Source organism: Diabrotica virgifera, chromosome 9 (genome assembly GCF_917563875.1).
Source record: "Diabrotica virgifera virgifera chromosome 9, PGI_DIABVI_V3a".
Taxonomy (NCBI): domain Eukaryota; kingdom Metazoa; phylum Arthropoda; class Insecta; order Coleoptera; family Chrysomelidae; genus Diabrotica; species Diabrotica virgifera.
This window is the reverse complement of record NC_065451.1, coordinates 68064220-68080775: the sequence shown is the minus strand read 5'-3', so window position 1 is coordinate 68080775 and position 16556 is coordinate 68064220. Positions and strand designations below refer to the sequence as shown.

General features: G+C 30.4%; 2 long non-coding RNA genes across 3 annotated transcripts; one reads left to right on the top strand and one right to left on the bottom strand.

Annotated features, from left to right (window-relative positions):
• The first annotated feature begins 940 nt into the window (after window positions 1-940).
• Window positions 941-10485, top strand: LOC126892755 (uncharacterized). Of its 2 annotated transcripts, XR_007700992.1 has the most exons (4): window positions 941-1203; window positions 1313-1473; window positions 1595-1828; window positions 9958-10485. It is a non-coding gene; the product is annotated as an uncharacterized LOC126892755 (long non-coding RNA). The 2 variants fall into 2 exon arrangements; XR_007700991.1 differs by lacking the exon at window positions 941-1203 and having other exon boundaries at window positions 1254-1473.
• A 1052-nt stretch (window positions 10486-11537) lies between these two features.
• LOC126892756 (uncharacterized) lies at window positions 11538-16484 on the bottom strand. Its single transcript, XR_007700993.1, has 2 exons — window positions 15893-16484; window positions 11538-12926 (listed from the first exon to the last, which is right to left on the bottom strand). It is a non-coding gene; the product is annotated as an uncharacterized LOC126892756 (long non-coding RNA).
• Window positions 16485-16556: the final 72 nt, after the last annotated feature.

Sequence of the window (16556 nt, the reverse complement as noted above, 5' to 3'; positions counted from 1 at the left end):
AGGTATAATATTTGTCTTTCGTATAAAATAGATAATTAAATTTCCTTAAAATTATAATATCCATATTAATAGGCTATCAATATAAAAATAATTAATCCATTAACAAATTAATAACTACATATTATTTATTTTCGTTAATATTAATGTGGCTGAAGCATACCGGTATGTAGCGGTTAGCTTAGCGCAGAATTGCTTATTCAAAAAGAGAAGAAGAAGTGGTCTCATTTTGATAACATTTCAGGGTTGCCAGATTGGGGGAATTTCCCCCAAATTTGGGGTATTTTTTCTTGTTTGGGGGATTTTTTGGGGGTATACACTGAATGGGGGATTTTTTGGAGGAAAATTTTTTCGCATTGGAGTTTTTTGGGGTATAATTTTAAGAACACATTCCATTTCTTGGCCGATTTTAAATTTCAAGTTAAACTGTGATTCACAAAAATCTTTGAATATAAATTCATTTAAAATCGATTCTGCCATCTAGTACAAACTACTTAACTTATTTTGTAAAGCATTACAGTTTTCTTCAATAGCGACACAACAAAATTTGGTTTTTGTGCGCTTGATGGTGTATTTAAATATTCATAATGGTACCTATGTGAAACACAGAAAATCATATCTCCTATTGTTTAACTTTATATTTACTTTTCTAGAATTAACTTTGAAGAAGGTTGTATTTCGGGTGTGTTCAATAATACGCATAATTTATTTAAATTAGTGTTTGTAGACGTGTTAATCTAAAAATATGCCTAAAGAAAAGGAGTATACCCGAAAATATCGACTTGCTTGGGAATCGGATGCTGAACTTCAAGGAAGGTAATCTGTTTAATAGAATTTTAATGGTGTGGGTCATTAATAATTAATTATTCTATGTATGATGGATTGGTCCTGTATCAGAAGATGACACAAAATTATTTTGTAAGATATGTATAAAGCGCGCCACGCACGGCGAGCTAAGCTATAATATATATTTCAGATTTCGGATTTATTCGCGCTGCATGTCTCTTTGACTTTTGTTGGTGGAGACAAGAGACAGTTGACAATTCCTGACTGTAAATTGTCAGATTTTTGGTTTGATTGTTGTTTTTTTGCCAAAAACTTTTTGGTTAACTTATTACTTATTTATTTTTAGAGGTGATAATACATATTTTTATATAAATATAACTAAATCTTACATTTTTTTAATGGTAAAAATAAGATAAAAAAGTAAGTATTTATTACATTTTAATACATTATAAATATGGAACTAAAAACAGTACACATATTATTTTTATCAGTATGTATTAATTTATTAATGAATTATTGTTATTTACAGATGAGTGATCATTTTACATCCATCCAGCGATGAGAATTTAGAAGGAATTGACACTTAGGGAGTACCAAAAAATTTAGATTATTTTGAGGAAACTGTGCCTTTGTTCGATGGCGATAAGTATGTCCTGGAACATTTTGGCATCATCAGAGTAAAAGTAGTAGGTAAGCTTATCAGAAAGATTTAGGCACTCTAAATATTCTCATTATCAAAAAGGAGATTCGCAAAAGATTTCTCCGTTAAAATGTTTGACCATTTTCATGCTAATGAGGTAATTACTTTTAGAGATGTTACAGGTCCATTCAACACATCCAAAAGTTGTTTACACAAAATAGTAAGGAGAATCACTTTTTTATCTGCTGAATACGTTCGTTGGCCAAATGAGTAAATGACAATGAAAAACAGACTATTTAAAGATATTTTCGTTATTGCAATTTCCCAGGGGGCTTATGTGAAAATCGATAAACCAAAGGAAGATCCAGATTCATATTAAAATAGGAACAAAAATATTCAATACAGGTAAAAATATGTAATATTTTTGTAATTACATATACAGAGTTAACCTAGTTAAACAGGGTTAAGGCCGGTTTTTCAGTGATGGGTTAACCTATTTATTTTTCAGTCACCGAAATATTTATGGTTAATCAGTTTTTCAGTACTAGGTTAGAGATTAAGCCCGTTTAAATTAACCAAGATTTTAACCGATACTCGTTAGATGGTTTAACTCCGAATTTTGTGGTTACGCTTGTGCACGGGTGCAGTGAATGCATCAGAGTCGAATTTGGAATGTTTATTTTGAAGAGAATAGTTAGGTATTTTGTTTTTATCGTGGGAAGTATTCTTCCTTGTTATTATTATAAGAAAATTATATATTATTATGGTTATTATAATAGGAAGGAATTGTAACGAAATATGTTTTTATAACTGTAACAGGTATCTTTGTTTACACATACTTTAACAGGATTTAATGCATGATTCCTAGTAATATTTTTAAAAGATAATTATGTCTATACAGCAAAATAATTATTTACTACACAGTTCGACTTCTTATTTCCTGGCTACTAATTTCCAATAGCGATATCACCCTGGTCTTTGACAAACGAAATCGGCAAAAAAATTCTAAATCGTCCCAGTAATTGTAAATGGTCTCTTCTGTTATGAAACCGAGGTAGATGCTATGAACTAAATAAAGAATCCGAACTTGATATTCCATTAAACATTTTTTTTTAATTTGGTTATGAAATTGTTTTTATATATTCTTTTGAAGTTATACTTCTTTGCGATCGAGGGTGAAATTTTATACTTGCCTGGTGCATGCGCAGGACAGACAGTATGTAGTTCGTTGCTAATCTTTCAAATTATGTAGGTATGTATCAGCGCAAATAAGTCATTAAAAGAATATATTAGTGTTTTTAGTAAATGTATTATTTATTATAATTTTTGTGTCTTTGGATTTGTCTTCCTCAGTAATAAAATATTTTATAATAATAGTAAGTATATTTCCTTTAAATTTTAAAGTATTTTGTCAGTATGTATGAGAAATCTTGTAACCTGTCAAAGCAAAGGGATTTAGCTCAGTGGTAGCACGTTCGACCGGAGATCGAGAGGTCCCTGGTTCAAAGCCTTGTGTTATCTAACTTTTTTTTATTTTAGTATTGTTTTAATAAAATTTTTTGGAAAGTAGTAAGTAAAAATTAGTTTAATCTTTAAATACAAATAACCTGTTGAAAGTATATTTATTTCGTTGAAATCATATATAAGTATAACTTCTTAGGTGCGTACAAAGTACACACACATTCTTTTTTCTGTCAAATTGCTCATTATTTCTCGAATTGCACATGCGCAAGTACAATTACTGCAGCCAACATAAGAAAAAAAGTGGTTAGCTAACTGAAATTTTTTAAACTTGGTTTAAAGCACTGAAAAATGCTAGGACAGTTAAAATATTGGTTAAAATTTAAACTAGGTTAGCTAACCAACATTTTAACCTCTCACTGAAAAACCGGGCCTTAGACATGCAATTTATTTGAAAATTAGTTTATGTATACAAATAGGGCCAGTTATCCATTCATAGTTTTCAAACCTCTCTAAACTATCTGTACTATCTATTACCCAAAGACATTGGATATTATTTTAAATGTGTATAAATATGAAACAATTTAACAGAAATTTTCATTAGACAATGATAGATACAATAAGTTGTCCTCCTCACCAACAAATACATTTTAACCCTTAATTACAGACATTCCATTATTACAATGTTACAGAGCCCCAGTATTTTTTACCGGTCATTATAAAATAGAGTCGATATATAGGTAAAGCTAATAAAAAGAAAACATAAAAATTATGCATTATTATTTTTCTGGAGTCTCTAGATATGGGAGAGCTGGTGAAATGAGTGATTTTTAATAATATAATACAAGTTTTTTAAAGAATAATCTAATAAACGATAATTGTGGTAACATTTTTGGTCTATTGGAACAAACGGCCATAAATGCTATGAACAAAAATTTTGATTTTTGTAACAAATAAACCTAACATAGAATTACAAAGAAACAGAAAATAGCATTGACAAAAATTTATACATCCATAAAAAAAAATCTGCAAGAGTTTAAATTGTGACAAAATTAAATGGCAATTCCATTTTTGCAAAGTTTCCTCCTCCAAATTTAATCTTCATTAAAGGTCCCCGATGATTTCCACAGTCCATTTCTTCACTTTTTCCATAAAAACACAAAAAAATATTATAAACATTTCACATTTCACCCATGTAAGACTAATTAATACTTACTTAAAACAGACCTCTGGTAATTTTTACCGGTTAAGATTTTTATGTGGGTTACAAAAGAAAAAAATATTGACAATACACACTACCCGCTTTGACTAGTACTGATATACAAACTGCCCGAGAGGTACAGAGACACATGAACTTAAGTGGTGAGGTTACCACAAAATTTGCATTGTAGGAATGCCCACCGGTAATAAATATCTGATCTCTGTAGTTAGGAAGCTCTCATACCAAAAGCGATATCCGATCGATATATGTAACACGCAACTTCCCATATAGTCCAGACTGTATCGTCGCCCCCGTTAGGTAAATTATTTCGATCCGTCTTTTTTTGCACAAACGTTTTTACTTAAAAAAAGGTCCTTATAACAAATACACGGTGCCGGGAGGTGCTGCGGTCGGATAATTGTTTAAACAATTTTTTTAAACAAATTTAAAAAATAAATTTTTTCACTTCGTACCAATTTTTATAGATTCTTTGGGACATTATGAGCAAAAAATCTCTTATGATTTTTCTCTAGAATTAATTGTTGTCGAGTTATACGCGATTTAAAATTTGAAAAACGCGAAAATAGTTATATTCAAGGCTTTAACTCTGTTAAAAATTATTATTATGAAAGTCAGAAAGTGACTAAATCAAAGTTTAAAGCCCCCTTACATGATCCTGAAGAATTTTGTGACATTAATGTATTAAAAAGCTGTTATTTTTAATTATTAACAATGAGCGCTAACAGCGTATTGAGGCGGCCATCAATGTGGGTACGAGTAAGATGCACCATTGCACTGCCGGAATGGTGCATCTTTTTCGCACTCACATTGACAGCCGCCTAAATACGCTTTCAGCGCTCATTGTTAATAATTAAAAATAACAACTTAGTAATAAATTAATGACACAAATTTTTTCAGGATCATGTAGGGGGACTTTAAACTTTTATTTTTTCACTTTCTAACTTTCATAATAATAATTTTTTCCGAAAATCGGTCAGGAATGTAGATATTTTTGAAAGAAACGTTCGATATTTCCTTATACTTAGCCATTGCCTGGAAATGAAAAATAACTGTACGAAAATGTTATTTTCCACCCACCTCTACCGAAAGTATACTTTTCCGGACCTGATTGTAGGGAGCAAAGTTGTACTTTTCCTCCCTAGGGAGGAAAATATTTTTCCTCCCTAGGGAGGAAAAGTAAAAGTGACGTCATAGTATTTCATTCATGAAATATAACTTATTGACGCCCTGTGCAATATCTTTTTTTATTACTTAAGTATCTATACATTTTAACGTTTATTTATAAAACACCCAGTAGTTTGCAGAATGGTAAAAAACAGTAAATTGTTATTTTGATTTAACAATGTTTACATTAATAATTTTACTTATATTTAACAGTTGACAGTTATATTGTACCTACTTGTTAGTTTTAGTTTTAATAAATTTTGTTGGTTAGTTACATAAATAAATTAAGTAAAAATGAAAAAATGACTTGTTATTTGAGGAAGGTGGAAAAACCATATGTATAACATGGGAGTAAAGTGCCTTTTCCTCCCTTGAATGATTACTGCCCTCCGCTACGCGTCGGGCAGTAAACTTCATTCTCGGGAGGAAAAGTAGCACTTTCCTCCCTTGTTATACAAATAGCTATTCCTTACTATACATAAGGAATAGTATATTGTACAACAGGGAGAAATATGTCATTTTCTCATGTGTATACTGTACTTTTTCTATGGATGCGGTTGTGTCATGACGTCATGAGTTTAAACTTCAAAATTGAATAATTTAGGTGCTTTTACGTATATTATATACATAAATTGAAATAAAATACATATACATGTAGTTATTTAATATTCTTAAAATTTATATATTTACCTTATTTATTTAAAATTCTAATTAACAGTTATTTTCGAACAGTTTTGAAAGGTAATTCCTGGTAAGTTTTGCTCCAACACATTTTATTTGACCATATTAAATTGTGCTTGTATTGTGCATGTTACCATGGAAACATCGATCATATATCGTCGCCTTAGTACTATAACTTAATAACTCCAAAATTGATGTTTTTGAGATAACTAGTTCACAAGATGTATTTTATTTGCCTCCATATTGTGTAAAAACTTAATAGCTCGCTCCAAACGGGTTAAGTATTTATTTATGATTGACGAAAGTTGATAAAACTCAAATGCCCCTAACATTCAGTGCTAAAAGTTGACAAAGATAAGTTATCAAGCTATTATTTAATCGAAATAATCGTGAATACGACATACACTGAATGCTATAACTAGATAACTCGAGTTATCTAGTTGTAGCACATGTTTTTCTGAAACCATTGAGCTTACCACATAATTGCTATCTGTTTATTCGGTTCATTTTAATGCAAGAATTCGAGAATTGTTAGCAGATCTGGTAACCCCCATGGCAGGGGGCTAATTTTCAACAAAATAATGTATAAAATATTAGTTGTGTTAAAAAGTTCACTTATATGCAACTTGACACAACATGCGACATTACCAAATGTTAACATTATGGTAATGCTAAAAGTTGATAACTTTAATTTTTCATAGTTTTTTCCATATTGGAAAACAAATTTGCACCGTATTCCCAAATAGATCAGCTGCCAAAAAGTTAAGGAACAGTATTTGAGAGCCGCAGAGTGAATTCCGTATTTACCAACATCATGGTAGCAGCACAAATATCTTTAAAATCTTTAAACTCGTTTATCTCAAAACTACTAATTTCGTGTTATCAAGTTATAGTATTAAGACGACGATATGGAAAACCGTACGAGAACCCGTGAGAAAAAATATTTCCCACTGCAATGGCCGACTTTTCTCACTGCATGAGAAATTGTTCGTTTTGAATGTATGTAAGTAGTGAGACAGTTGCACATTGTATAACATCCATAGAAAAATATTTTTTCCTTACAGCAGATTCAGAACAAATGTATTATAAGTACTGTCAAAAATACACAAATACGTCAAATTTGACAATTCAATATTTTTGTTTCTATAGTTACAAAACATGTACTTGGTGGCATCACGAATATTTGAGTCAGAATATGTCTATATGAAAAATTTAACATATTTATTTTAATATAATTTAAATGTTAGATTTTCGAAAAAATAGTATGTATACCTTGCAGGAAAAGCAACATTCCCGGACTCTGTATTCCCTTGTCTCGGCTTGCGCCTCGACAGCAATCTTTATATCGTCCGGGAATGTTAAACTTTTCCTACTAATGTACTATTAATGTACTAATCCACAATGTACTATTAACCGAGTTATTAAGCCTTAAAAATGGCCATTTTCTCTCGTTTTTTAACTTTTAAATCGCGTATAACTCGACAACAATCAATTTTGGAGAAAAATACAACCGACCTTTTTTGCTTATAATGACCCAAAGAGTCTAAAAAAATTATACCTACGAAGTGAAAAAATTGATTTTTTGAATTTGTTTTAAAAAATTATTTAAACAATTTTCCGACCGCGCCACTTCCCGCCACCCTGTGGATTTGTTATAAGGACCTGTTTTTGAGTAGGTTTGTACAAAAATACGAATCGGAATAATTTACCTCACGGGGACGATGACATAGTCTGGTCTAATATGTTTCAACGGTTAACAGGCATCCCTTGAACGCACTTAAACTAAAATTCCTAGAATTCCGATGCAACGGCGATCGGATTCTCAAGAAAAGGGCAGTAAAGAGTGCCCAGATGTGCAAATGTGTGTGTTTGGAATTAGGGCGTAGAATATAATTAGGGATAATAGGATAAATTTATGTAAGTTTTGAGATAATAATACGTTTATTTAATTCAATTTTTTACAATGATTTGTTTACTTACAAAATAAACATAAAAAAGTCTTAAAAGGATAAACGTGCTTGTTGACTTATCTATCTAATGTTTACAGATTAATACCTTTTTACAGTTTTTTGACAAATCATTTTTTTAGAGATTCTAACTATGTTGGACCGCAGACGTTCGGATACAATTAGCGTCTCTTTGCAAAGACAATGACGTCGACTTTGCAAAGTAACAAGACATTTACTCAACACACACACTACACATTACATCTGAGTTAGTGATAAGTTATCCAATTACGTGGCTAAAGGTTCTAGTTCTAAATCAAGGCCAGAATCAGAGAAAAAAAACATGTTATTTTCTAGTATAATTTAAATTTATTAAATTGTTACACAGATCCCATTTTTCTTTAGTCCAAGTAGTAAATAATTTTATATGTTCATAATAACATAATCTAAATCTTTCTACTTAACGGTGCAAGGTGTTTAAAAAATACATTTCATGTATCTATATCATATACAAATCGTCTCCACTTTGTTTATTCTTAGCCCTTCGCTTCGCTTCAGTCCAAGTTGTGTTCTTCTCTTACAATGCTGTTTCTTATTCTATCGCGTCTTGTAATTCCTTTTACTTTTCTTGGGTACTTCATGTCCATTGAGTTTATTCTACTTTTCGATGATTGTGTTAGCACCCAGCTGTCATTACCATAGGTAAGGATTGGCCTGAAGATCGTTTTATATACCTCTATCATTGTCCTCATCTTGCCTCATCCTTGCCTCATCCTGCTGCTTACTCCTTTTTTCCAATGAATGCTCTGTTTAAGCTGTAGTAGATTCTGAACGGCATGGTTATCCTTTCGTTGACTTCTTCTTCTGATCTTCCTCCATTTTATATTTTCACACCCAGGTATTTATATGTTGTTACTTGTTATAATTTCTGGTTATTTATCTCTATATTTACTTGTTTATCCTCATTTCCCATGACCATTATCTTTGTTTTCTCCATGTTTATTTTCATATTTCTTTCTTTAATAATATAAAAAAAAAACAATTTTTATATAAATAAAAATTTGTGATATTTTTAAAGTTAATGCTGACGGTAAAATATTGCAAAACCTATACATTTGTAAAGAACCCTTTAAAATAACATGAAAATCTGGCATAGACATATGTAAGTAGGTAGTATGTGGGGCGAGTTTCATCCCTTCCCGAGGGTGAAAATTATACGTTCAAAATAAGGCCGGAAATGGATAAACTGCGTAATTTTGAGCAATTTTTGTTCTATAGCATTTTTTCACTAAGTTAAAACTTTTCGAGTTTTTGAGAGTAAATATGTTCATTAAAAAAAACACATTTTTATACGGTTTCTTGCAAATAACTCAAAAAGTAAGTAATTTTATCAAAAAAAAAACACTCCTAGCAAAAATGTTCATGTCTGTTCATGTAAAACAATTGCTGGACTATGAATAATGTTAAATGCATTCAGTGGGTGCGTCATCGACGCATTTTTCTTTCTTTTCTCTGACATCTTCTTAAAAATTGCCAAGCTACAATAACATCTTTTTCGCTTGAAGACATTTCAAATACTGATTGATATTCGGAAGTTCCAAAATTGGCACGCTCCTGTATTCTACATAATGATAAAATGTGTTATGGGACGTTATCTCTGTTGAGTATAAACAGATATACGCTATTATGAACTGTGCAACATTTTACGTATGAATTTTATTGTATGTGTTGCATTTGGTCTGAGAGCTTCCTTTAAGGGTTAGCGCCGGACTCCACTTGCGATTTGCAGTCGCGAAGATTGAACACATTGTTTCAAATACAAGTCAATCCATGATTATTAAGTCGTAAATGGATTGACTTGTATTTGAAACAATGTGTTCAATCTTTGGGACAAAACTATCGCACAACTACAAATCACAAGTGGAGTCTGGCGCTTAAAGTGCATTTAATATACCTATATTGATAAGCTTTACAGAAGATCTGTGCTTGGACCCACAATTTTGAGATTGCAGTTAATTTTTATATTCATATCACTCAATAGGCACATATTTTTGTTTCAGGCACAAATGGTTTATGATCACGAGAAAATGATCAGGGATATATTTGTTGTATATCCAGGTTCTGTACACTATAGCAGAGTTTTAAGGAGATCCAATTTGTTTGCAGCTCTTCCACAAAGATGTGGTGAATACTATATTTTAGGTGATAGTGAATACACATGTTTAAACATTTTTTGACTCCAGTTAAAGACAAGGGTCATTTAACAAGACAGTAAAGAAATTATAATTATTGTTCAAAAATATTGTTTTGGATTTCTCAAACAAAGATTTATAGGCAGCTGTATCACCATCCATTAAGAAATATTAGAGATATAGTCCCATTTATAAGGGCTAGTGCAGTGTTACATAACTTAGCAATTGATGATAATTTGCCCATCAATTGAATGTTGATGCACCTCATCTTCTCATTACCAACAAATATGAAATTGATGCTGTATATAGGTGGTGTTACAAAAAGAAATTCATGCAAGGTTTAAATTTGATTTTGTAATAATTGTGTTTAATAAACTATATTCAGACACTTTCAAATTATTTGCTTTATTAAAACAAACCATCATTTTATAATAACCTATGTATCGATGGCTTTAGTATGAAAACCTCCTATCTTATTTTGAATGAACTGAATTTCACAAGGTAGGGTCACCAGCGACCCCAAAAATATTTTTAAAAATAAACGACATTTCAATATTTTTTAAACTTATTTAGCAAACATAAAGGATTCGATTTCTAATCAGAAATTGTATTGTTACATAACAATAAGCAATACTAATATACAGAGTAAGTCAAAATATAAAAGCACTTATATTTGACATATCGATGGCAGAAAGGCAGGACCTCATAACTGAAAAATTTGTATAAAATGAGTTACTTCGGTTTTCACTTTAGAATAAGTGTATCAGCACCTATTACACATACACTTATTCTAAAGCGAAAAGCGAAGAAACTCATTTTCAGTTATGAGGTCCTGCCTTTCCGCCGTCGATATACTTTATAAGATATCATTGATATAAACAAAGTTAGAAGTTGAATAGTTTATTTTTATATTATTTACAATCTTTACAAATACTAAATTGATGTTCTGCACAGTAAACAAAAATATAGCAGCCTTTTCTATCCTCAGGTGGGGTCAAAAATCAGAAATGTGCTGCATTTACGACTAAATGTGAACTTTCATAAAAACATACGTATCATCGGAGTAACTCGCATGTCAAAAAAATTTGAGCGGTGGGGTCACAGGTGACCCCACTTCGTGGTTTTAGGGTTAATAATAATTTTGGATATTGTGAAAAATGAAAGGTAGTTTACTCTTTAATAAAATTCATATTTTTTGACAAACCTAGTATACAACTGAAAATTTTTTATATTTGATGGTTGTCTAAAGGTTTCAAATCATGCAAAGCTTTTATAAAGAATAACTTGTTCCTAAAATTGATAATAAAAAAGTTTTTCATATGGTTCCAACCATGGACGTATAAATAAAGATATATCTTTATTTATACGTCCATGGTTCCAACTTACTGAGACATAAATTTCTTTGCATTTATTTTATTATATTATGATAAGGTTATTAAAAGGCTACAAATGTAAAAACATGCATTTTAACTTTTGTTCTGTGTCATGGATAACATACAGTCAATATTTCACATAATGTTTTATGTTGTTCATAAAACAACAGCTAACACACTACATATTTACATAATTAACTATTTAGATAGGAAATAAGCCACAATTAAATAAATAATTTTATTAACGTTTCGACACCCAACTCGGATGTCGTTGTCAAAATACAAAATACTACTAAATTAAACAAAAATGTTGTTGCTAAGTAAAAAATTCTTCTAATAATTTATTTAATTTGACTCATTTATATTGGCAATTCAGACATATATTATACATTTTAAAGTAGAAGACTTTAAAATGATATTGCCAATATTTATGAGTTGCGTTCCTGGGACAAATTTACTGAAAGATAGTTCATTCGATTACATGAAATCAACCTCAACTCAAGAATATCCGTCACAAAAAAAAATCATAGCATGTGATCTGTCTTTAAAAAGACAACCAAATGCAACGATGACAGTAAAATTCTCGCGTTAGAGATTCCATAGTAAATCACTTTTTTTGCATTTGGTTGTCTTTTTAAAGACAGATCACATGCTATGATTTTTTTTGTGATGGATATTCTTGAGTTGAGGTTGATTTCATGTAATCGAATGAACTATCTTTCAGTTAAGTCGTCCCAGGAACGCAACTCATAAATATTGGCAATATCATTTTAAAGTCTTCTACTTTAAAATGTATAATATATGTCTGAATTGCCAATATAAATGAGTCAGATTAAATAAATTATTAGAAGAATTTTTTACTTAGCAACATTTTTGTTTAATTTAGTAGTCTTTTGTATTTTGACAACGACACCCGATTTGGACGTCGAAACGTTAATAAAATTATTTTTTTCAATTTAATTGTGGCTTATTTCCCATCTAAATAGTTAATCATAAAAATGCCACAAGAAAATAGCTTCAGAACAATATTTACATAAAGTACAAATAACACAGAACATACATTTTTCCAAACTTATTGAATTAATTTCTAAAATTAATTTGAATTAGCATTTGTTGGAGTCTTCTTCCTGTGAGCAGATCTCTATCACGAATTCTACCTTCTATATTTATTCCATTGACATTTCCATAATCAATATCTATATGATTGTTTTCTTCATCACCTAAACCAATAGGGGGTACATTATGCATACCAATGCACAAATTGTGCAGCACAGTGCATGCATTATTATTTATTTTATTCAGCCATGGTTGGAGTGTAAAATTCTATGCCTCCATTTTAAAATCCCATTGCATCTCTCTATAGGGGATTCAGTTCTTCTGTGATGAATATTTCTTCTAGAGTAGCAGGTAATGCATTTTGGATGGATGTCAACATCAACTGACTTAGAGCATATCCAGAATCACCTTAAAGTAAGAATAATTGCATTGCTACAAAATATTATGTACATTTATGGCCTGAAGACCATGGCAAATAGTTTATGTTAACTCACATTAAAAAAAAGACCTGTGTCTGTTGTTATTAATGTTTCTAATAAATTGGTAGGCTACACTATCATTGAAAATACTTATAACTAAGTATCATGACTGCTAATTAAACGAATTAATTTGTTGAATCGAAAAGATCTGCAAAATGAAATGAAACTACTTGAATTGAAAAGGAGTTTTGTACACATAAATCTATGTATTTACATCAAAATGATGCTGTTAGCGTGATTCCTTGGATAAATAATATGTGTAATAAATAAGGTGATGAATCACCTGTAATTTATTACAAATTACAATCGAAAGTAGCAGAAAATAATATGTATAAGAAAGACGATATTGTTCTGATCTTAATGACCCAGTATCAGATTGAATTATTAAAGAAATTTGGTAGAAACCTCATTTGTATAGATTCCACACATAGCACAAACAGTTATGATTTTCTATTAAGTACTCTTGTTGATGAGTATGGAGAAGGTATTCCTGTGCCATACTTAATTTCAAATAAAACGGATAAATTTTTTATGGCCCATTTCTTTTAAATTATTAAAACTGAAACTGGATCTATAACTACTAAAGTATTTATGTGTGATGATGATGCTGTTTTCTATAATGCTTGGGTAAGTGTAATGCGTTTACCGCTACCTTGCTTATTTTGTGCTTGGCATGTTGATCAAAACTGGCAAAAACAATTAAAAACAGTAAATAATGGCTCTCAATAAGTTAAAGCTGAAGTATATAAATGTTTAAGACTTCTAATGAACAGTACCAGTGAAAATGAATTTAGCAATCTTCTAGAAAATACCCTAAATGAACTTCACAACAATGGCACTACAAAAGAATTTACTATTTATTTTCAACATAACTATGCTAATTGAGTGAAATCATGGGCATATTATTATAGGTATGGATTGGGAATAAATACAAATATGTATTTAGAAGCATTCCATAAAGTCCTAAGCATATTTTTTATTTGGAAGGAAAGAAGGTAAAAAGACTGGATAAAACGACAGATGATCTAATGAAATTTACTAGGGATAAACTGTTTGATCGATTGACAAAAACAATAAAAGGAAAGTCAACTTATCGAATTACCTTAATCAATAAAAGTCAACAAAGTAGCTTTGAAATAAGAGGAAATTACTGGCATTTTTCAAAATTATACAGGGTGTCCCGAAAAGATTGGTCATAAATTATACCACAGATTCTGGGGTCAAAAATAGGTTGATTAAACCTCACTTATCTATATACAATAGTGCACACAAAAAAAGTTACAGCCCTTTGAAGTTACAAACTGAAAATCAATTTTTTTTTCATATATCGAAAGCTCAGGAGATTCTTTATTGAAAATGGACATGTGGCATTCTTATAGCGGCAACATCTTAAAAACATTAAAGTGAAATTTGTGCACCCCATAAAAATATGGGGGTTTTGTTCCCTTAAATCCCCCAAACTTTTGTGTACGTTCCAATTAAATTATTATTGTTGCACTATTAGGTAAACACAATATTTTTAAAACTTTTTTGCTTCCTAGTATTTTTTTTGATAAGCTAGTGTTTATCGAGATATTTTGAATATTTGTTGAATCCGCCACATATTTGTATATGATTAAGTACGATTATAGAGAGCTGTTAATAATCTGAAAATTTATTTATAATTTAGATCATTTGGTATATTTTGAAAAAAAAGTTACATCTTGATAAAAGGTGACTTATCAAAAAAAGACTAAGAGGCAAAACAGTTGTAATACTGTGTTTATTTAATGGTACCAAAATAATAGTATAATTGGAATGTACACAAAGATTTGGGGGATTAATGGAATAAAACGCCCATAAAATTTTTATGTAAACATCTTAAAAAAGAAGCTGCATCCCGATAAAAACTGGCTTATGTAAAAAATACTAAGAGGCAAAAAAGTTTTAGAAACATTGTTTAACTAATGGTACCACAATAATGAATTAAATGGAACATACACAAAAGTTGGGGGGGGGGGGGCTTAAGGGAACAAAACCCCCATAAAATGTTTATGGGGTGGACAAATTTCACTACCTATATAATTTTATTTTAAGATGTTCCTGCCATAAGAATGCCCCATGTCCATTTTCAATAAAAAATCTCTAATAATTTTCGATATATTGAAAAAAATCGATTTTCATTTTGTAACTTCAAAGGGCTGTAAATTTTTTTTATGAGCGCATTTTTAGGTACTAAGGTAAGTTAGGTGCAATCAAACTATTTTTGACCCCGGAATGTGTGGTATAATTTATGACCGACCAATCTTTTCTGGACACCCTGTATGATATGACAGAGAAAATTATTCAAGTAAAATTTATAAACCCCAATGCAAATACCTGAGGGATCAGTTCTTATTGTACTATTTTTTATTTGCATAAATTCATTATCGCTACTACATTTAGAAGTAAGATAAAATTATTTGCTGATGATATCATTATAATTCATTTTAATAATATCCAGAACAACATAGAAAGTTATTTAAAAACAGTAATTATGGAGGAAGATGATACTTTTTTACCTACATATTTTTAGTAATTAAATAAATGTAGTTAATTAATGGACTAGATCATAAATTGTTACATCCCTTTATTTACAGCGTAAGTTGTGATACAAATGATTAAACTTGAAGGCTAGAAAAAATTTGAAAATTTTGTAGGCATAAACATTTTTGAAAACATGATGTGCTTTATTTAATATCTTACTCATTAAAATAATGGTTAAAAATTCTTGTACCATAAATAAAGTAAATAATCACGTAATATAGAAATAATTAACAAAATGTTACATTTTTCTGAAAATTCATAATTTTTGGTGTTTAATCTTATGATCTTAAAAATCATAAAGAGGAACACATTTTAATTTGTCACTATTACCTGTATTGACTAAGGTTTGCTTAATACAAATTATTCTTTGAATATACGTATAAAGATGTTTTGTTTGCGTCTTTTGATCCCTGAAAAATTAGGCGAAAATAAAAATTATACATTGAAATTGAAATTAAAATTTTTTTTCCTTGCATTCTTGGATGAAATGACAATGACATCCGTCAACACGACTGCTTTCATTAATATTTCTTCATTCTACCACATGGCGCTGCCATCGCGTCAAAATATTTGCAAAAATATATCGCTCCCATATCGCTCGGGTAGGCATATTCGAGATATACATAGGATATTCGCAAAGACTCGCCTGCCGTTGGTGAACTGAAAATCAACTGTCATCAATACGCCTAACTTCACGCGCAACTATGATATGAGAATTATAAAAAAAATGCATTACAATCCAGATCCCGTAATTTTTTGAGCATTATTAGTGAGTACAAAGACATACATAGTAAATTTGGGTCAATGTCTCCACCAACAAAACTTATATCCTGGGAAAAATCAGGATACGTTCGGGATATGCAGCGCGAATAAATCTGTAATATATATTATAGCTTAGCTCGCCGTGCGTGGCGCGCTTTAATGGCAGATTTATAATATATTGTATAAAATTTACTAAAATTCTACGCTGGTAAAATGTCACTTGACAGCCAAA